This window comes from Scyliorhinus torazame, chromosome 18, assembly GCF_047496885.1.
Source record: "Scyliorhinus torazame isolate Kashiwa2021f chromosome 18, sScyTor2.1, whole genome shotgun sequence".
Classification (NCBI taxonomy): Eukaryota; Metazoa; Chordata; class Chondrichthyes; order Carcharhiniformes; family Scyliorhinidae; genus Scyliorhinus; species Scyliorhinus torazame.
In genome coordinates, this window is record NC_092724.1 from 104,183,796 (window position 1) to 104,207,356 (window position 23,561).

The 23,561-nt window shown below is 48.3% G+C and overlaps 1 long non-coding RNA gene across 1 annotated transcript; it reads left to right on the forward strand.

Annotated features, from left to right (window-relative positions):
* The first annotated feature begins 341 nt into the window (after nucleotides 1–341).
* Nucleotides 342–16,716, forward strand: LOC140394834 (uncharacterized). The gene is made up of 2 exons (XR_011936026.1): nucleotides 342–606; nucleotides 15,438–16,716. It is a non-coding gene; the product is annotated as an uncharacterized lncRNA (long non-coding RNA).
* The last annotated feature ends 6,845 nt before the right edge of the window (nucleotides 16,717–23,561 follow it).

Genomic DNA, 23,561 nt, shown 5'->3' on the forward strand with positions numbered 1-23,561 from the left:
TGGTTAGGCCAACATTTATTGCCCGTCCTTAATTGCCCTTAGAAAGGTGGTGGTGAACCGTCTTCTTGAACAGCTGCAGTCCAGGTGGTGTAGGTACCCCCATAGTGCTGTTAGGTAGTACAGAACTTGAATATTGATGAAAAAAAGAGACATACTGTGGAAATTTACTGTTCAATAATGCATTCTCCATGGCAACACCCCTACCAATCAGAGTCCAGGGTGTTTATCAGCACCCTCTTACGCCAGATAAATCTGATGGGACAGTGAGAATGTGAATACTGATCTTTTTTCCTCTAATTTCATGTTGAGTGTTGTGCCTGTAGGCTCATGGGGTAGTGCTAATGTATCTGAGCCAGAAGTTCCAGTTTCAAGTCCTACTCCTTGTTGGCTATAGAAGGATTGCTTATGGCTTGGGTGAACCTCCTAATCTTTCCAGCACGCTCATGGCAGGTGGTTATGAGTGTTTGAGATCCATGGTCAGCCATGCTTGATGCAGAATGGAGACCCTCAAATATAACCGATTGTCTTTCCAACAGAAAAAGATGCCTACAGTCCTTCACAGACCCATTACGGATGGGGACTGCGCCTTGTCTTTGAAGATGACCTGTAAGACATGAATTGTTGAAGTACCACAGAGAGAGTTCATGATCAGCCTTTAATCTTATTTGAAGCTAATACATTATGTATAATCATAACATTTTCCCTTTGGCAGGGAAGCTAAGGTGACAAGTTACTTCGCGCAGCGAGTTGCTAAACGCCGTTGGCAAGGGTGTTGGAAATAGTTGCCCATTTAACTGGAAAATCTAAATGGGAAAAGAAAATATTTAATCAAATGGGGGGAGGCTGTGCAGGTTAGGTGGATTGGAAAATGCTAAATTGCCCCTTAGTGTCCAAAGATGTATAGGTTAGGTTACAGGGATGTGGGGATGGGGTGGGGCAGTGGATCTAGGTAGAGTGCTCTTTCGGAGGGTCAGCGCAAAGTTGATGTGCTGAATGGTCTCCTTCTGCAGTGTGGGGATTCTATGGTTCTAAGTTCCATGGCTTTGGCTGATACAGGGAATTACAATAGGATCATAAATGTTCCAAACACTCTGTCGAATAACATAATTATTTTAAGCCGTACACGTTTTGTGGGCTTTGTAAAATCTATCTTGCACAGTGCAACATTGAATCAACATGCTATGACCTGGAGGCATAAAACCTTGTCTTCTATCCATAGTTTGACATATGGTAAACTCCAAATTTAGCACATGACCTGGATAGAGACAGAATTGAGCATTTCTCAAAATCAAGGAATAAAAGGAGGTCTGTTATTATTGTCCTTTTTATGCAGCTCCAAACATTTACAGAGACTGACAGGCTGGGAAAGAGATTTGATCCTATAATTTCTACCAATGTATTTATCAAATAGGCTGTTGGAAGGACTGTTCGGATAACTGACCTTGAAACCATCTTTGCCTCTTTGTGGTATGATATGTTGTTTCCCCTTTGTTTTCCTGATGGAATGACATCTGAAAAGGAGCGCTCACTATTTAGGAGAATCATATGCAAACACCCACATCTGTGATGCACTGATTTATTACATTTATATGGCTAATATAACAACAGATACCTAAGAAAGGTCATCATTTAAAATAAAATATTTCAGAATGCTACACAACATGGAATTTATTACCTGGGAAATAATAATCGCTTATTGTCACAAGTAGGCTTCAATGAAGTTACTGTGAAAAGCCCCTAGTCGCCACATTCCAGCGCCTGTTCGGGGAAGCGGGTACGGGAATTGAACCCGCGCTACATTATTATTATTATTATTGTTCTGCATTACAAGCCAGCTGTTTAGCCCTCTGTGCTAAACCAGCCCCTGTGCAATGAAGCAAAAAGGGATGGCCCCTATACACACACCACTAGCTTTTAGTCAGGTTCTCAATTGTAAATGTTAAAATATTTGCTTGTTCAAATACATCTAGAAAACTTATTACAATATTGTTTCTTTTTCTTTTTGCATTTATGACTTCTCAACCTGATGTAATTAGCCAAAGTTCACGGGCGCCTCCCTCTATTGGAGAGGGGCAATTGGTTGTATACATCTTGAGGAGCACCTCTCCTGAAGGGGCAGCACGGTAGCATTGTGGATAGCACAATTGCTTCACAGCTCCAGGGTCCCAGGTTCGATTCCGGCTTGGGTCACTGTCTGTGCGGAGTCTGCACATCCTCCCTGTGTGTGCGTGGGTTTCCTCCGGGTGCTCCGGTTTCCTCCCACAGTCCAAAGATGTGCAGGTTAGGTGGATTGGCCATGATAAATTGCCCTTAGTGTCCAAAATTGCCCTTAGTGTTGGGTGGTGTTACTGGGTAATGGGGATAGGGTGGAGGCGTGGACCTTGGGTAGGGTGCTCTTTCCAAGAGCCGGTGCAGACCCGATGGGCCGAATGGCCTCCTTCTGCACAGTAAATTCTATGATAAGGCAGCGAGGCAGACCTCCATGAACTACCATAGTCAGTACAGAGACTGAACCCACCTCATTCTGAATCATACTCGAACCAACTGAGCTAACCAGTTTTTCAAAATGCCAGAATATTTGGCATACTCCTGTGATTTGGATCAGTATACTTTTTGCACCTGTATTGAGGGATTGTATTTGGTGGCTGTGGTAGTATGTATTGGGGGTCATGTGGGACTGGAAGCCCTAATGTCATTGGCTGACAGATCCCGGGTCCTGGTTGGCCGTTGACCTCTAGCTCCGCCCTGAAGGCGGAGTATAAGAAGCCGGAGTCTTCCCCCGCAGACCAGTTTACTATCGAGCTGCAGGGGAACAGACACGCTTAATAAAGCCTCATCGACTTCACTCTATTCGTCTCACGGAGTCTTTGTGCGCTACAGTGGCCTTTACCGTACTTGACCTAAATTCTCTCAATGCACCATTAAAGGTAAGTTACCCATGCAATTATTGTTCTGTTTACGTCAGTATGGTTACTGCCCTAATTAGATGCCATGGTTATTCCAAGTGAAGTTTCCAGTATGGTCTCTCTTTTTCCTGTCTGGTCTCTTTGTCTTAGCTGTACGCCACCTATGCTATGCTGCGAGACTCTCCAGTAGCAACTCAATGAACCAGAATGGCAGCCTAATTAGATTACAGTACTGGACTAGCAACCCAGAAGTTTAAACTAGAAATCCAACAAGGGAAGTTCTAATAATTTAATTCATCCAATAATCTTTCGGCCAACACCAGAAAAATAATGATAAAAATTGCTATGATGTCTTAAAATCAAAATAGGTTCACTAATGTACTTCAGGGATAGGCCAACTATCTTGACTCTAGGCCTGCAATAGGCTCCTTATTGACCTTTCAACAACTAGGGAGGAATAATAAATAATTTAAATCCCCAAAGGAATTCATAAAAATGAATCAACAAAAAAAATACCCTTTGAATAATAGTGGACCAATGCTAAGCAAGCTCATATGGCATGTAATCATTTGGTAGTACAGAACCTAAGGACGGAATTTACCAGCTGTTCACGCCGGCGGGATATTCCGGTCCAGCTGATGCCGCAATGAAGGATGCAGTCAACAGGAAACCCCGTTGGCAATGGCGGGAGCAGAAAACCCTGCTGGCAGGCTGCCTGCACCACCGAAAAACATGTAATAATAATAATCTTTATTGTCACAAGTAGGCTTACATTTAGTACAGGGCCAAATCGCTGGCTTTGAAAGCATACCAAGGCAGGCCAGCAGCACGGTTCAATTCCCGTAACAGCTTCCCCGAACAGGAGCCGGAATGTGGCGACTAGGGGCTTTCCACAGTAACTTCATTGAAGCCTACTTGTGACAATAAGCAATTTTCATTTCATTTAATTTCATTAACACTGCAATGAAGTTACTGTGAAAAGCCCTTAGTTGCCACATTTTGGCGCCTGTTCGGGTACACAGAGGGAGAATTCAGAATCCAATTCACTTAACAGCACGTCTTTTGGGACTTGTGGGAGGAAACCCACGCAGACACAGGGAGAACCTGCAGACTCTGCACAGACAGTGACCAAAGCCGGGAATCGGACCATGGACCCTGGTGCTGTGAGGGGTTGGTCAGTAAATCCCGCCCTTTGTATTGCTGAAATCCCCAGGGCAATATCTTAAACCATCAGAGTCAACAGGCTTGGTTTGAAATTAAACAAAACTTGGCAGTTATCAGTTAACTGGTGCATTTTCCATGGCAACAACTCTACCAATCAGAATCCACTTGTCAATCAATCAGCACTCTCTTCTCATGCAGTGTAAATTATTGTTCCTTTTACAATTTGGTATTCTTGCCAACTGATGAGTGCAAGATGAAAAACTTTGATAGCATGAGTATTTTTTCAGCAATACTCATATTACCTGCTCTGTCTGATATATGAATGCGGGTGTAAACACATTTAAAATAAACAGGTTAAAGCCTGCATTCAAATAGTGGACTGAGGAATGTCATATGATCCCATTATGTGTTTCTCTGATTGTCTCCAATAATAACAACTGGCTCACCCTGAACAAATCAAATGTGTGTTCCTATTAAGCTTGATTTAAATAATAAGTTAGTGAACCTCTAAAAGTATGGAAAAGCTATTGCTCATATTTCCCAGACTAAATTCTCCACGCACTAATTTTTCTTCAAAAAATGAAGTATTTATTTCTTCCTTGTTGTTCACCTGCATTTTATTTTTATTAAAACATTTGAAAAAAAATCTCACAATTTCAAAGCAATACCAAAATAAAAGATCCAACTACAAATTTGTGCTAAATTCTATGCTCCCTCAAATAATGTTCACCAACTAAATTTATTTCCAGTGAATCAGTTAAGTTTTAACCCAAAGGATTATCATGACTGATTCAACTAATTCAACTGATTCAGCCTACCACCTTTATTTATTTTATCTTCTTGTCATAACATGTTCTTTTGAACTAATTGCAACTCCCGCTCTGCTGGCTTCCATTTATTGATGTTGTTTAAACTCAGATGAAAGAGAAGTTATTGGCTAGTTTTGCCGCCAATCAAAAGGCATCCAAAACACCAACTTTCTAGTATTGTGCATCAGATGGCATATTGCAACACAAGTATCCTTCTGGAAGTGAATGCGGAAGTGCGATGGGTTTGCGCGACAACAGCACACACAAGACTTCCGGGTGCGGCGATGACCAGCTAAGTCGCACGTTTCGGCAGCTCCCGTTGGAACGGACTTTTGGGCTCTTAATAGGAGCCCCAATGGCAATTTAAACGGCCAAAAACACTGTGCGGTAAACCAGAAGGGAATCCCCCCCCGGACACGCATGGATAAGGGAGAGGATAGGGGCTGGATTGCGGAGGATCCTCTGGAGCAGCGGCAAGGAAGAGAAGCTCAAAGCAAGATGGCGTCGGAAGGTGGCCGCTTGTTATGGGGCCCGGACCAACAAGAGTTCTTGCGGCGCTGTGTGGAAGAGCTGAAAAAGGAGTTGAAGAAGGAGCTGTTGGCCCCGATATTACAGGCGATTGAAGGGCTAAAGGAGGAGCAGAGGACCCAAGAGCTGGAGCTTTTGGTCGTGAAGGCAAAGGCTGCTGAAAACGAAGACGAAATACAGGGCCTGGTGGTGAAGGCAGAGACGCACGAGGCACAGCACAAAAGGTGTGTGGAAAGGTTGGAAGTACTGGAAAATAACTCGGAGGAAGAAACTAAGGGTTCTGGGTCATCCCGAAGGCGCAGAAGGGGCGGATGTCGGGACATATGTGAGCACGATGCTTCACTCGCTAATGGGATCGGAGGCCCCGACGGGCCCTTTGGAGGTGGAGGGAGCTTATCGAGTTCTGGCACGAAGACCGAAGGCTGGAGAAATACCCCGAGCTATAGTGGTGAGGTTTCTCCGCTATAATGACAGAGAGACGGTCCTCAGATGGGCGAAGAAGACTCTGAGCTGTAGGTGGGAGAACGCGGTGATCCGCGTATACCAGGATTGGAGTGTGGACGTGGCGAGAAGGAGGGCAAGTTTTAATCGGGCTAAGGCGGTGCTTCACAAAAAGAAGGTCCAGTTTGGAATGTTGCAACCGGCGAGATTGTGGGTCACACACCAAGGGAAGCACCACTACTTTGAGACGGCAGAAGAGGCGTGGACATTCATTGTGGACGAGAAGCTGGAATAGTCTGGCGAGAGAAAGAACTTTTGGGACAAAGTGGTGGGGTGATTATGTGGGGCGAGAAAAAGGGGGGGGGGAATGGTTTTTTCAATTTGTTAGTTTTGCGATCCTGTAACTTTTCTCTCTTCCCCATGTTGGGGGGGGGGGGGGGGGAGGAGTATGAGGAACTGTGGGCGCCGGCCATGAGGGGCGGGGCCGAGTGGGAAACGCGGGCTTTGTTCCCGCGTTATGGTAATTATGGCGGGAACAGGGACACAGGAAGGAGGGGGCCTCACACAGTGGGGGCCGAGGACAAGGGGGGGAAGCCGAGGTCAGCCAGAGTTCGCTGACTTCTGGGAGCAACATGGGGGGTGCAACTACGTTAGAGGGGGATCTAGTGGAGGGGGGGGGGTTAACTGGGTTGCTGCTGCTAAGGAGAAGGGGGAGCTGTTATGGGATGGGGTGGTCGAGGCGGGAGGGCGCCGTCGGGGGGATATACGGGTACGTGGGAACCGGGTGAGGAGCTGGGTTAAAAAAGGGGATGGCTAGTCGACAAGGGGGGGGGGGGGTAAAGAGCCCCCCAACCCGGCTGATCACGTGGAACGTGAGAGGGCTGAACGGGCCGATTAAAAGGGCACGGGTACTCGCACACCTAAAGAAATTAAAGGCAGATGTGGTTATGTTGCAGGAGACGCATCTGAAACTAATAGACCAGGTCAGACTACGTAAAGGACGGGTGGGGCAGGTGTTCCATTCGGGTTTAGATGCGAAGAACAGGGGGTGGCTATTTTAGTGGGGAAACGGGCACTGTTTGAGGCAAAGACCATAGTGGCGGATAGTGGGGGTAGATATGTGATGGTGAGTGGCAGATTGCAAGGGGAGGCGGTGGTTCTGGTGAACGCATATGCCCCGAACTGGGATGATGCAAATTTTATGAGGCGTATGTTGGGACGTATCCCGGACCTGGAGGCGGGAAAGTTGGTAATGGGAGGAGACTTCAATACGGTGCTTGATCCAGGGCTGGACCGGTCGAGGTCCAGGACCGGGATGAGGCCGGCAGCAGCCAGGGTACTCAAGGACTTCATGGAGCAGATGGGAGGGGTAGACCCCTGGAGATTTATTAGGCCTAGGAGTAAGGAGTTCTCATTTTTCTCCCATGTTCACAAAGTATACTCACGGATAGACTTTTTTGTCTTGGGAAGAGCACTGATTCCGAAGGTGACAGGGACGGAATATACGGCCATAGCCATTTCGGACCACGCCCCACATTGGGTAGACCTGGAGTTAGGAGAGTAAAAAGAACAGCACCCACTCTGGAGAATGGATATGGGCTTATTGGCGGATGAGGGGGTATGTTTAAGGGTGAGGGGGTGCATCGAAAGGTACTTGGAGCTTAATGACAATGGAGAGGTTCAGGTGGGAGTGGTCTGGGAGGCGTTGAAGGCAGTGGTTAGAGGGGAACTGATATCCATAAGGGCACATAAAGGGAAGCAAGAGGGTAAAGAAAGGGAGCGATTGCTGAAAGAACTTTTGAGGGTGGACAGGCAATATGCGGAGGCACCGGAGGAGGGACTGTACAGGGAAAGACAAAGGCTACATGTGGAATTTGACCTGCTGACCACAGGTAAGGCAGAGGCACAGTGGAGGAGGGCACAGGGTGTACAGTATGAGTATGGAGAGAAGGCAAGTCGGCTACTGGCCCACCAATTGAGGAAGAGGGGAGCAGCGAGGGAGATAGGTGGGGTGAGAGATGAGGGAGAGATGGAACGGGGAGCGGAGAGAGTGAACGGGGTGTTCAAGGCATTTTATGAGAGGTTATATAAGGCTCAGCCCCTGGAAGGGAAGGAGGGAATGATGCATTTCCTGGATCAGCTGGAATTCCCTAAGGTGGAGGAGCAGGAGAGGGCGGGACTGGGAGCACAGATTGAGATGGAGGAGGTGGTAAAAGGGATTGGGAGCATGCAGGCGGGGTAGGCCCCGGGACCGGACGGATTCCCGGTGGAATTTTACAGGAGGTATATGGACCTACTGGCCCTGCTTTTGACGAGAACCTTTAATGAGGCCAGGGAAAGGGGGCAGCTGCCCCCGACTATGTCGGAGGCAACGATATCGCTCCTTTTGAAGAAGGAAAAAGACCCGCTGCAGTGTGGGTCCTACAGGCCCATTTCCCTTTTAAATGTAGATGCTAAGCTCCTGGCTAAGGTGATGGCGACGAGGATAAAGGACTGTGTCCCGGGGGTGGTCCACGAGGATCAAACTGGGTTCGTTAAGGGGAGACAGCTGAACACGAACATACGGAGGTTGCTGGGGGTAATGATGATGCCCCCACCAGAGGGGGAGGCGGAGATAGTGGTGGCGATGGACGCCAAGAAAGCATTCGACAGAGTGGAGTGGGATTATCTGTGGGAGGTGCTGAGGAGATTTGATTTTGGAGAAGAGTATATCGGATGGGTACAGCTGCTGTATAGGGCCCCGGTGGCGAGCGTGGTCATGAACAGACAGAGGTCTGACTACTTCCGTCTTCATAGAGGGACGAGGCAGGGGTGTCCCCTGTCTCCATTACTGTTTGCATTGGCGATTGAGCCCCTGGCTATAGCACTGAGGGGCTCCAGGAAGTGGAGGGGAGTACTCAGGGGAGGAGAAGAGCACCGGGTATCCTTGTATGCAGATGATTTATTGCTGTATGTTGCGGACCCAGTGGTGGGGATGCCTGAGATAATGCAGACACTCAGGGAGTTTGGGGAATTTTCGGGGTACAAATTGAATATGGGGAAGAGTGAGTTGTTTGTGGTGCATCCGGGGGAGCAGAGCAGGGGAATAGATGACTTACCGCTGAGGAAGGTAACAAGAGATTTCCGGTACTTAGGGATTCAGATAGCCAGGAGTTGGGGAACCTTACATAGGCTTAATTTAACAAGATTGGTGGAACAGATGGAGGAGGATTTCAAGAGATGGGACATGGTGCCCCTGTCACTGGTGGGTAGGGTGCAGGCGGTCAAAATGGTAGTCCTCCTGAGATTCCTTTTTGTGTTTCAGTGCCTTCCGGTGATGGTCACAAAGGCTTTTTTCAAGAGAATTGAGAAAAGTGTCATGAGTTTTGTCTGGGCCGGGAAGACCCCGAGAGTAAGGAGGGGGTTCTTGCAGCGTAGCAGGGATAGGGGGGGGGGGGGCTGGCACTACCGAGCCTAAGTGAATACTACTGGGCCGCCAATATCTCAATGGTGTGTAAGTGGATGGGAGAAGGGGAGGGAGCGGCGTGGAAGAGATTGGAGATAGCGTCCTGCAAAGGAACCAGCCTACAAGCAATGGTGACGGCGGCGTTGCCGTTCTCCCCGAAGAAATACACCACAAGTCCAGTGGTGGTGGCAACACTAAAAATTTGGGGGCAGTGGAGACGACATAGGGGAAGGACGGGAGCCTGGTGCGGTCCCCGATAAGAAATAACCATAGGTTTGTCCCGGGGAGAATGGATGGGGGATTTGGAGCATGGCAGAGAGCTGGGGTTGTGCAACTGAGAGATCTGTTCGTAGACGGGACGTTTGCGAGTCTGGGAGCACTGACGGAAAAATATGGGTTGCCCCAAGGGAATGAATTTCGAGACATGCAACTGAGGGCTTTTGCGAGGCAGCAGGTGAGGGAATTCCCGCAGCTCCCGATGCAGGAGATTCAAGATAGAGTGATCTCAGGGACATGGGTGGGGGATGGTAGGGTGTCAGATATATACAGGGAAATGAGGGACGACGGGGAGATCATGGTGGATGAGCTGAAGGGGAAATGGGAAGAAGAGCTGGGGGAAGAGATTGAGGAGGGGCTGTGGGCTGATGCCCTACGTAGGGTAAACTCGTTGTCCTCGATACAATTCAAGGTTTTGCACAGGGCGCATATGACCGGAGCAAGGCTCAGTAAATTTTTCGGGGTAGAGGATAGGTGTGGGAGATGCTCGAGAAGCCCAGCAAACCACAGCCACATGGTTTGGTCATGTCCGGCACTACAGGGGTTCTGGGTGGGGGTGGCAAAGGTGCTTTCAAAGGTGGTGGGGGTCCGGGTCGAGCCAGGCTGGGGGTTGGCTATATTCGGGGTTGCAGAAGAGCCGGGAGTGCAGGAGGCGAAAGAGGCTGATGTCTTGGCCTTTGCGTCCCTAGTAGCCCGGCGAAGGATATTGCTTATGTGGAAGGAAGCCAAACCCCCGGGCGTGGAGACCTGGATAAATGACATGGCAGGGTTTATAAAACTAGAACGGATAAAGTTCGCACGAAGGGGTTCGGCTCAAGGGTTCACCAGGCGGTGGCAACCGTTCGTTGACTACCTCGCAGAACGATAAAGGAAATGGGAAGGTAACCCAGGGGGGGGGGGGGAGGGCCCGGGCGGGTCCTCAGGGGTGTTTTTGTATAGATATTTGTATTAGGCTATGTATATTGGATTGTTTGATTTTATTTTTTGGAGAGTTATTATTTTTGATATGGCAGTTACCATTTAGTTTATATATTATTTATTTATTTGTTAAAAATGGCCACTGTTATTTATACTGTTTTATTGTGGTAAAAAGGAAAACCTTTGTATTGTTTTGTTTGGCCAAAAAATTTGAATAAAATATATATTTTTTTAAAACAGTACACACAATGTTGTACTGCCCCAACCAGGGTAGTTTCATTCATCATCATTTTCAACTCGCCCAATATTATAGCACAACCTTTAATGATTCATTTGTATCAGCAAAGCTATGTCAACTCTTTGAAGGCAAAAAGCAGATGACATATCCGCTGTAATTATTTGTTACTTTCTACAAGAGTGAATTAGTTAAAATTGCACCAATATGTTTTGGAGGTATTGATTTTACTTTTATTCCATTCCCCATTAGTTAACTGCACTTCCCTTTTTAGTTTTTTTTTCTCAGTCAACATACTTTTCCAACTAAGCAAACAGGAAAGCAGCTTTCTACCAAAGTTCATTAATAGTCAAGATGTAGGAGAGCAAGCTAATGTGACTCATCCTCTTGATTTTCCAGCCCTTCTCAAGGAAGATGACTCATACCCACTCAGCTTCTTTTGTCAATGTGAAAAGGGCTTCTTCTTCTATCTGAATAATTGCCACTATGCCTATCCAATTATTGCAATATTTTTAACTGCAAATTTAAAAAGTCTCATGGCTGTTAAATGGTTGCCACATTACATGCAACATTTTCTGATATGACCTTCAACTATTAAACATCAAAATTGTGGTGGAAAAATATAAGAAATGCACTTAAACAAGAAACTACAGTAACCTGTGAAAATTGAATTATTGGCTGTAAGAATTGTCAACAGTTAATTGAATTGTTAACAAACTCAAGAATCGTCATAGGCTTGACCTTAGTTTTTGTCCTTCAGCCTACATACTATTTGGCAATAATACCAGAACCTGATTACTCATTTCCTGTAAGTCCTCTACAATAGCAAAACCCTGCAGATGCTAGAAATCTGAAATATTTTTTTTTTTTAAATGCTGGAGGTGCATGACAGGTCAGTCAGCATCCGTGCAGAGGGAAACAGATTCAACATTTCAGGTCAATAAAAGGTCATGGGATAAATTTAAGTCCGAGGAATAAATGTGTTTCTTGATAATGACCTAGACTTGGATGAATAGGGCACAAATTCAAAATTTGCAGATGACAAAAAACATGGAAGTCTTGTGAACTTGTAGAATCATAGAATTTACAGCGCAGAAGGAGTTTGGCCTATCGAGTCTGCACCGGCCCTTGGAAAGAGCGCCCCATTTAAGCCCACACCTCCACCCAGTCCCCGCAACCCAGCAACCCCTTTGGACATCACAGGCAATTTAGCTTGGCCAATCCACCTAATCTGCGCATCTTTGGACTGTGGGCGGAAACCGGAACACCCAGAGGAAACCCACACATACACGGGGAGAACGTGCGGACTCCACACAGACAGTGACCCAAGCCAAGAATCAAACCTGGGACCCTGGAGCTGTGAAGCGACAATGCTAACCACTATGCTACTGTGCTGCCCCAACTGTGAGGAGAATGGTGATAAACTTCAAGAGGATGTAATTTTGAAAATAAATTTAAAGAACCCAATTCTTTTTTTTTTCCCAATTAAGGGGCAATTTAGCTTGGCCAATCTACCTACCCTACACATCTTTGGGTTGTGGGAGTGAGACCTACACAGACACGGGGAGAGTGTGAAAACTCCACACGGACAGTCACCCAGGGCCAGGATTGAACCCGGGTCCTCAGCACCATGAGGCAGCAGTGCTAACCACTGCACTACCAGCCGACTTCAAGAGGATGTAGATGAATTGGTGGAATATGCGGACAAGTGGCATCTTAAATTTAATGCAGAGAAGTGTGAAGTGATTCATTTTGGTAATAAGAAAGAAGAGTGTCAATATAAAATATGGAGTGCAATTCTAAAGGGGTTGCAGGGGCTGATGACCTGGGGTACATGTGCACAAATCATTGAGTGTGCCAGGGCAGTTTGAGAAAGTAGTTAATAAGGCTTACAAGGCTCCTGGCTTCATAAACAGAGGTATGGAGTACAAAAGCAAAAGGTTATCGTAAACCTGTATATTAAAAAATTGGTTCGGCTTTAGCTGGCATATTGCATCCATTTCAGGACATCACACTTTAAAAAGGATGTGAAGGCATTAGAGAGGGTGCAGAAAGGATTGTAGAGAATGATTCCAAGGATAAGGAACTTCAGTTAAATGGATAAGTTGGTAAAACTAAGCTGTTCTCCCTAAAAAAGAGACGGTTGAGATGTGATTTGATTGAGAAGTCCAAAAAGCATGAGGGGCCCGGACAGGGTGGACCAAGATAAACTGTTACCATTGATGGAAGTTTTGAGAACCATGGAAACCATAGAATCCCTACAGTGCAGAAGGAAGCCATTTGGCCCATCAAGCCTGCACCGACCTTATCAAGAGCACCCTACCTAGGTCCATTCCCCCTCCCTATTCCTGAACCCCCACCTAACCTGCACATCTTTGGACACTAATAATAATAATTGCTTATTGTCACAAGTAGGCTTCAATGAAGTTACTGTGAAAAGCCCCTGGTCGCCACATTCCGGCGCCTGTCCGGGGAGGCCGGTGCTGGAATGGGCAATTTAGCATGATCAATCCACCTAACCTGCGCTTCTTTGGACTGTTGGAGGAAACCAGAGCAAACCAATGCAGACAGGGGAGAATGTGCAAACTCCACGCAGACAGTCACCCAAAGCCAGATTCGAAGGGAGGAAACCAGAGCACCCGGAGGAAACCCACGCAAACACGGGGAGAACGTGCAGACTCCGCACAGACAGTGCCCCAATGGGAATCAAACCTTGGACCTTGGCGCTGTGAAGCCACAGTGCTAGCCACTTGTGCTACCGTGCTGCCCCAGTTGGGGCATGAAGTAGGGGAACACATTGTAGATGCCCTAACTTTAATTTTTCAAAGTTTCCACTCCACTTTTCAATAAGGTGTGAAAAGGAGATACCAGGGAATTACAGACTGGTTAGCCTGACATCGGTGATGGGGAAACTGCTGGTGTCTATAATCAGGGATGGGGTAACTGACCACCTCGAGAGCCAGCAGGGATTCCTGAAGGAAAGGTCATGCCTGATTAATCTCATTGAATTTTTGAAGAAGTGTCTAAGGTAGTGGAATGGGAATATCATTTGTTAAAGTCCCATATAAGAGTCTGTTAACTAAGGTGGAAGCTCACGGAGTTGAGGGAATATTATTGACATGGTTCGGAAATTGGTTGAGTGGCAGGCAACAGAGAGTGGGATAATGGATAACCATTGTAATGGCAGGATGTGACTAGTGGTGTACCACAAGGATCTGTGTTGGGGCCTCAATTATTCACATTATTCATCAATGACTTGGATGATGGCATAGAAAGTCATGTATTCAAATTTGCTGATTTTACAAAGTTAAGCAGCATTGTAGGCAGTCTAGATGATAGCATAACATTGCAAGGAGACATTGACAGACTAGGTGAATGGGCAAATTTGTGGCAGATGGAATTCAATGTAAGCAAGTGTGAGGTTATCCATTTTCGACCTAAAAAGAATGAGCAGAGTACTTTCTAAATGGAAAAAGGTTAGGTACAGTGGGTGTCCAAAGATACTTAGGGATTCAGGTGAATAGATCCTTAAAATGCCACGCACAAATGCAGAAAATCATCAACAAGGCTAATGTAATGCTAGCCTAATATCTAGAGGATTGAAGTATAAAGACAACAGAGGTTATGCCCCAGCTATACAAAGCCCTGGTTAGACCCCACTTGGATCACTGTGAGTAGTTCTGGACACCTTAGGAAGATATATTGGCCTTGGAGGCAGTGCAATGTAGATTCACAAAATTGATACTTGGACTAGAGGGGTTAAGTTCTGAGGAGAGATTATGCATATTAGGCCTGATTTCACTATAATTTAGAAGGTGATCTGGCAGGTATATGGAGTTAGGTCACAGATCGGCGGGAAAATAGCGGGACAGGCTCGAGGGGCTGAATGGCCTCTTCCTGCTCCTATATTCTATGTTGCCAGCAACGCCCACTTTCGCTGAAATAATAAAAAATTTAAATTAATTGGACAATCAGCATTGGACAGAATTAGGAACTGTTATTGCCGATAATATTTATAATGCACCTTTTCATGCTGAAATATTTCACACAATTCTTAAAGTCCAATGTCAGTTGTGTAGGCCAATGCTCAGAAGCTGATTGGTTTGTTGTGCATTTTCGACATTTTCGTAATAACATGATTCCGGTCGTAGGTCTTGTATTTGGAAAGGAACACATCATCCGCCTGACTTCTTGAAAGTTGACCGCATATCAGCTGACTGCAAGGGCAGCACGGTGGCGCAGTGGTTAACACTGCTGTGTCATGGCGCCAAGGACCCGGGTTCGATCCCGGCCCCAGGTAACTGTCCGTGTGGAGTTTGCATGTTCTCCCCGTGTCTGAGAGGGTCTCATCCCCACAACTCAATGAGATGTGCAGGTTAGGTAAATTGGCCACGCTAAATTGACCCTTAATTGGAAACGGAAAAGAATTGAAAATAAATTTATAAAAAACAATATCAACTAACTGCAATGTGGTCTTGGTGGCAGTTGCGAGGAAACCTCCAGTCTGGATCACCCAGCTCCACAGCTAAGAAAGTTCGTACAAAGGTTTTGTTCATCAGTGGGGCGGGGGTGGTGTGTGCGTGTGGGAGGGGGAGGTAGGGTGGCCAGTAGGGTAAAGAAATTGCAGGTAATTAAACCAACAGAATAGGAACCATCTACAACACTAAATAACATTTATGTTTCAAGATGTTAATTGAATGTTTTATGTTTTCCAGCAGTTACATTTAAAGAAGTAACTGGAAACAAGGGGGAAAAAACAGAAGGTCATTTGTGCCCTTGGGCCAGCAAGAAGGACTTTGTTTTTTGCATGTAATTTATTAAAGGTTCAATCATTTTGTTATTGTCCCTCCTTTCTGAGCATCTCAATAATATATTTAAGCTGCCTGAGCTCTTGTGTACAGCTGTTGCCTATGGTTCAGCTTGGTTTCAACTTGTTGATCCTGGCAAGCCACGTACATACCCAACATTTTAGAAAAGGCTTAGCATACATCGCCCTAAGTTACTTCAATCATCAGGGAAACAGAACCACAACAGACTTTGCATGCACAATCTATCTCCAAAATCATAGCCACATCCTTCTCCATAAAGTTAACTGCCAGCCGGTACAATGGCACCATAAAATTGGTGAGCAGAGTGTATGTTGATTGTGACGCCAACCAGTTATTGTATCAGTTGGTAGCTTCCCCCAAACTCAACTGGACTGGCCAAATCAATATTTTGGCTACCAGAGTCTGGGTATTTTGTGGCAGGTAACTCACCTCCTGACTCCCTGACACCACACCACCACATTGGAGTGACTCAGGAGAACGATGGAATACCTGACTCTTGCTTGGATGAGTATAGCTGCAACAACATTCAAGAATCTCGACACCATGCAGGACAAAGCAGTCTGCTTGATTGGTACCCATCCACCACTTTAAATGTTCACTCCGTCCATTCCCGAAGCCCATGACCTCTATCATCTAGAAAGACAAGGAAATCAAGTGCTTAGAAATGCTGTCAGCTCCAAGTTACTCGCCAAGCCATTCTGACTTGAGCAAATAAAAACGTTGCTTTTTTATCCCTAAGTCAAAATTCCCAAACTCTATACCTAATGTCAATGGTAGTAACACATTCACCACATGGACAGCAGCAGTTTATGAAGTTGTTCCACCATCACGTTTTCAAGTGCAACCAGGGATGGAAATAAATCATTTTTGCAGGTGATGCTCATACCTTGACAACAATTTTTTTTAAGTGGAGACTGACAGACACGTGGAATACTGGGTTCAGGTGAATGACTGTGTTACAACACCTGGTGGGCCATGGACTATGGTCCATCCAGTTCCCTGTAATTACCTCTGAGTATGAACTCCCCCCAGTAATTCGGGGCAGAGTTTTCCCTTAACAAGGGGGAACCTCACTGTATAAAAACCCCGACCTGCCCTTCGGGAGAGGAGTTATTAGTAGTGTTAATTTGTAGACCTAAATAAACCTGAGTTCATTTGTATCCTACCGTGCATTCCTGTGTCTCCTTTGTTTAAGCACAAATCAAATTAAGGCAATTCTCTCTTCTGAACTCAGTTCAGTTTCAGGGTCAGGTACAGTAAGTGGAAATTCAAAACCAGTAGTGAGAAGTAGGATTGGAGCTGAGAGTGAGAATGTTGTTTGTTGGAGGAACAGAGCTGATAATAACTAACATAACTTAACCTTTGTGTGGGGGGGGTCTGAAGGGTGTGGGTAGACCTGCAGGCAGACAAACCCCTTTCCCTATTTGTTGCAGATTCCCTGTGTGTCGACCCAGTAGGCCCGAGTAGTAAAGGGTAATCAAAGGAAATGAATGACCACTATGGCAGCATGCACACACACAATAAGTTCCCATCAGGACTACAGAATTTCAGCCTCTGTCCAGGCCAGCCCCAGCTGAGTGGGCCACAAGTCCCACAGGGAGATCGATTAGGGTATCCCCATGGGCTTTGTGAGGGCTATTACACCCCTCCCCCCTCCCTCCCCAAGTCCAAAGGTTCCCCTTCAGTAGCCAGATGAGGGGGCCTTCTTTGTCACTTTGTGTGTGGCTGCGCCTGAGCCTGCAGGGGACTGAATTTTGGGGGGTGTATCGACCCGTTGACCGCCGTTTTTGTGATGACCGACAGAGAGGCACTGATGGACATTCAGCCCCAGTCGCAGCGTTTTCTGTATGTGCAGATGCTTCTGTGCCCATGTCCGAAGCCGAGTCGCCATCGTCCTATTGGTCCAGATGCTGGATCACAGTGGGTTGTACCATGTAACTATGTGGCAGTACCAGAGGCGGAGGAGGCACTGATATAACAGGCATGGTTTCCTCCGAGGCAGGTTCCCTTCCCTTGAGATGGTCCACATGTTTCCGCACGGTCTTCTCTCGGGTTCTGACCTTGCATGAAACGGACCCTGTTTTCTCCAACATGATTCCTGGCACCCAATGGGCGATGTCACCAAAATACCAAAATTCCAGACATACACGGGTCTCCCGGTTTGAAGCCTCTCCCAGGCGTCTGGTGGTTGTGGTACTTCCTTTGAAGATCCTGCTTTGATCCTAGACTTGGAAATGGCTTGCTCAGGCAGGTGCGGCGGTGTTGGCCCATTAGTAGCTCTGCTGGTGCTGCCCCTGTTGTGACATGAGGCCTGGCCCAATAATGGAAAAGGAACCTTTGCAGCCTCAAATTAAGAGAGCTCGTAGTCTGTTTCCACATCCCTCGCTTTAATGTTTGAACCATCTGCTCCACCAAATCATTCGCGGATGGTTGGTATGGAACCGTCCGGATGTGTCTTACCCTGTTGGAATGGATAAATGTTTGGAGCTCCCATTAACGAACAGGGCCCCGTGTCCATGACCAATATCTCTGGTATCCCGTGGGTGCTAAAGGAGTGCCGTAATCGCTCCACAGTAGTTCTCAAGCTGGTGATAGACATCCGGTGCACGGCCAGCCACTTGGAGTGAGTGTGTACGAGGACCAGGAACATGGACCCTCATGAAAGGCCCAGCGACATTGGCATGCAACCGCACCCGGGAGACCTGCAATTCCCAGGGATGGAGCAAGGCCGATGGAGGGAGCTTCTGGTTTGTTTTTGGCACTCTTGCAATGTCACCGTCAATTCCAGGCCACCGCGCTAGCATCTTCATCTTCAAGTTCCTCGGGTGTCTACTACGCAGGTCCTGCAGGATCGTCTCTTGGCCCAGTCACAGGACAATCACGCGAGTTCCTCATAGGCGGGTACCTTCCTCCACACTAAGCTCCCACTGCTTTGTGCTGTAGGGCTGGCAGGGAACTTCCTTTTTTCCGTGTAGGATGACGTAGTTTTGCCAATGTGGGATCTCTCTAGGCCCATGTACAAATCTGCACAGCCGTCACTGGCAGAGTATCCATGAAGTTCAGCGTTACCTCGACTTTGTCCGTTACTGGTGGAGAGGAGGGGCTCACAGGCAGTGGGAGTCGGCTGAGGGCATCAGTGTTTTCTATCTGCACACCCAGGCGATTCTGAAATGTATACTCGTATGCCACTATTAACAAGGCCCAGCTTTGGATCCGGGCTGAGGCTATGGGTGGAATCCCCTTGTCTTCATTGAAGAGGCCCAGCAGGGGCTTATGGTCCGTGATGATAAAGAAGTGGCACCTGTTGATATACTGACAAAGATTTTCACCGCACATACCACGTCCAACTCTCATTTCTTGATCCAAAGTGGCGCTCTGCATCGGCAAGGATCCTAGAAGCGTGCCCTATTGGGCATTCCGTTCTGTCATCCCATCGATGGGATAGCAGTGCTCCAATGTGAGGACGAGTGGCCTTGAAAGATCACAATGTGTCAACAGCTGGGAAGATGGCTGCCACCTCTTCACCCTAGCAAACACTTCCTCTTGTGGCGCACCCCATGCCCATCTTTGATTCTTCTTCAGCCGTGCGTGAAGAGGCGCCTACTGAGTGGCCAAATTCAAGATAAACTTCCCATAATAGTTCACAAGCCCCCAAAATGACATCAGTTTGGTCGTATTTTCTGGTGCCAGAGCTCCCTTCATGGCCTGGGCCTCGGTGCGGCAAGCCATCCATGTCCATACGGTATCCCAGGTAGGTGACCACCTTCACCTGAAACACACACTTACCTTACTTCAGGTGCATGTCTGCTTGGGAGGACTGCCTAAGGACCTCTTCCAAATTTTCCAAGTGTTCCTTCTGAGTAATGAGCACATCTTCCAGGTATATCACCACTTTGGGTAGCCCCTGGAGGATGCCTTCCATCACCCTCTGGAATATCGCACATGTGAATGACACTCCGAAGGGGAGCTCAGTATACTTGTATAGGCCCCTGTGGATATTGATGGTCACGTACTTTTGAGATGCTGTGTCTAACTCTAGTTGGAGCTACGCATGGCTCATATCCAATTTTGTGAACCAGTGGCTCCCTGCTAGCTTTGCGTACAGATCCTTCACATGCGGCATGGGATATCGGTCCAGGCGTGATACCCTGTTCAGTGAAAATTTATAATTGCTGCAGAGGTGAACTGACTTATCTGGTTTCAACACTGGGATGCAGCCCACTCTGCAAATCAGACCAGGCATATGATGCCCAATCTCCAAGCGCCCTACTTCGGGTTCCACCATCCCAAGCATGGTGTAGGGGACCGGACATCCTCTGAAGTATTTGTGCTGGGCCTCCATAAATTCTTGCCTTGGCCCCTTTTATATTACCAAGGCCCTCCTGGAAAGCCTCCAGATATTTCTCAAGGGCTTCGTACAGGCTGCCGGTGCCCATCCGGAATATTTGCTGCCAGTCCAGACAGCTAATCACGGCCCAACAGGTTGGGTCCCAGTCCCTGCATCACTATTAGCAGCATCCTGACTGTCTGCTGCCCATGGGTGACCAAGTTCACAATGGTCCCTGTAATATTCAAGGGAACCCCGGTATATGCTGCCAACCGTGCCTTGGTATCATTCAAGCTCAAGGGCAGGGTGCCTGTGCGAAGTTGGCAGAAGGTCTGTTGACCGATGAGGAAGGCAATTGATACACCATCAATAATAGACGACGAGTGATAAATGTAACTGAGGCTTTAATACACTAAACAGCAAGCCTCCTGTCTCTGGACCCGAAGTGGGTCCGGAGGCGGAGACTTGCCACTTTTATACAGAAGCCTGAGGGGAGGAGCCACAGGCGGAGCCAGCCTGGACAAGCCTAGGCATGTACAATACAGCACCATGCATATAATACAATAACGGGGGAGGAGCCACAGGCGGAGCCAGCCTGGACAAGCCCAGGCATGTACAATACAGCACCATGCATATAATACAATAACGTGGTTTCCCACATTCACCCCCTGTTTAAAAAGGTCCGGCGGGGGTGAAGTGGTCTTAAAGGTCAAGTCTGTCGGGGGCCTTGACCTTCCGCTGTGACCACCTCAGTCCCGGCTGTGGTGTGGGCAGCGGCATCGAGACCTGTGCGTCCGGGAGCGTGTTGTTTTCTTCTTCTTCACCCAGATGTTGAGTCGGCGAAGGGGGGGGGGGGTGCAGTGTACGGGCGGAGGTGGTGTTGCTTGTCGCCGGTGGGCCTGCGGGTGTCAGTTCGTGAGGGAGGTGGGCAGAGGTGGGGGAAGACAGTGTAGGGTGGGGGTGGTGGTGATGGTCGCCGGGGAACCAGCAGGTGCCAAATCCCGAAGGGAGACCGTGTCCTGCCGCCCGTCCTGGTGTGCCACGTAGGCATATTGGGGGTTTGCATGGAGCAGCAGGACCTTCTCGGCGAGGGGGAAAGTTTTATCGCTCCTCGCATGCTTGCGGAGAAGGACGGGCCCCGGGACTGTCAGCCAGGACGAAAGCGAGACCCCGGAGGTGGACTTCCTGGGGAAGGCAAACTCCGTTTATGAGGAGTCTCGTTAGTGGCTGTACACAGGAGTGACCGGATGGAGTGGAGCACATCGGGGAGGACCTCCTGCCAGCGGGAGACTGGGAGATTTTTCGACTGTAGGGCCAGAAGGACGGCCTTCCAGACCATCGCGTTCTCCCTCTCCACCTCTCTGTTTCCCCGGGGATTGTAGCTGGTCGTCCTGCTGGAGGCGATGCCTTTGCTGAGCAGGAACTGACGCAACTCGTTGCTCATAAAGGAGGAGCCCCAATCACTGTGGATGTAGGCGGGGAACCCGAACATGGTGAAAAGACTGTGCAGGGCCTTGATAACGGAGGCAGAGGTCATGTCAGCTCAGGGGATGGTGAAGGGGAATCTGGAGTACTCGTCAACGATGTTGAGGAAGTACACATTACGGTCGGTGGATGAGGGGGGCCCTTTGAAGTCCATGCTGAGGCGCTCAAAGGGGCGGGTGGCCTTTACCAAATGCGCTCTGTCTGGCCGATAGAAGTGCGGTTTGCACTCCGCACAGACCTGGCAGTCTCTGGCCACGGACCTGACCTCCTCGATGGAGTAAGGCAGGTTGCGAGCCTTGATGAAATGGAAAAAACGGGTGACCCCCGGGTGACAGAGGTTGTTGTGGAGGGCCCGAAGTCGGTCTGCTTGTGCACTGGCACATGTACTACGGGAGAGGGCATCTGGGGGCTCATTACGCTTCCCGGGACGAATCAAGATGTCATAGCTGTAGGTGGAGAGCTCGATCCTCCACCTCAAGATCTTGTCATTCTTGATTTTGCCCCGCTGTGTGTTATTAAACATGAAGGCAACCGACCGTTGGTCAGTGAAGAGAGTGAATAGGCAGGTAATGCATCCAATGTCTCACAGCTTCTACGATGGCTTGGGCTTCCTTTTCGACAGAGGAGTGTCGAATTTCAGAGGCATGGAGGGAGAAGAAAGCCACGGGCCTGCCCGCCTGGTTGAGTGTAGCGGCCAGCGCAAAGTCCGACACATCGCTCTCCACTTGGAATGGGATGGACTCGTCCACGGTGTGCATCGCGGCATCGGCAATGTCTGCTTTGATGCGATTGAAGGCCAGTCGGGCCTCAGTCGTCAGGGGAAAAATGGTGGATTTGATCAGTGGGCGGGCCTTGTCCGCATAGTTGGGGACCCACTGGGCATAGTAAGAGAAGAACCCCAGGCATCTCTTCAGGACCTTGGGGCAGTGGGGGAGGGGGAGTTCCAGGAGGGGGCGCATGCGGTCGGGGTCGGGCCCTAGGACTCCGTGTTCCACGACGTAGCCGAGGATGGCCAGGCGGGTTGTGCGAAAGACGCATTTCTCTCTATTGTAAGTTAGAGGTTCAGGAGTTTTGCGGTGTGGAGGAAGTGCCGGAGGTTTTTGTCATGGTCCTGCTGGTCACGGCCGCAGATGGTGACGTTGTCTAGGTACGGGAACGTGGCCCGCAGCCCTTACTTGTCAACCATTCGGTCCATTTCCCTTTGGAAACCGAGCCCCCTTTGGTGACGCCAAAGGGAAACCTGAGGAAGTGATAGAGGCAGCCATCTGCCTCGAAGGCAGTGTATTGGCGGTCCTCAGGCGGATAGGGAGCTGGTGGTATCTAGACTTCAAGTCGATTGTAGAGAAGACTCGATACTGCACAATCTGATTGACCATGTCAGAAATGCGAGGGAGGGGGTACGCATCGAGCTGCGTGTACCGGTTAATGGTCTGACTATAGTCGATGACCATCCGGTGCTTCTCCCCAGTCTTGACGGCTACCACTTGGGCTCTCCAGGGGCTGTTACTAGCCTCAATGATCCCTTCTCGCAGGAGTCGCTGGACCTGATGAAGGCCCTGTCCTGGGCATTGTAGCGTCTGCTCCTGGTAGCGACGGGCTTACAGTCCGGGGTGAGGTTTGCGAAGAGGGAGGGTGGGGCGACTGATGTGTTGGGTGCTCTGGATCCGTGGAACACATACAGGCCACCAATACTTAAAATAGTGCGACACTATTTTATTAAGTTAGAAACTGTTGAACATATTTTCACTCTGGGTTAACACGATGTTAGATTAAACTAAAGACCTATGCCTGTCCGAACCAGTTTATGCACTCAGCACATGGTGAGGATCTGTGCTGTAAACTGTAAGCTCTGTCCTTGTAGGAGGCTGTATCCCGAATGAGCGGGAACTCTAATGCCCCCTGTCTTTATAGTGAGTGTGCTCTAACTAGTGATTGGCTGCGGTGTTGTGTGTGTTGATTGGTCTTGCTGTGTGTCCATCAGTGTGTGTGTATCTGCACCATGATATAGTCCATCAGTGTGTGTGGATCTGCACCATGATATACTGGTGTATATTATGACAGCGACCTTAAGGGTCGCGAGGCTACGGACGGTGAGGGGGAGCAGGGGTCTGGTGAACTTTAAGGTAAGGCTCTGGAGATGGCACTGGAAGTCGAGCCCCAGTAATAGGGCAGTGCAGGGATGGGGGTGGACGTAGAGC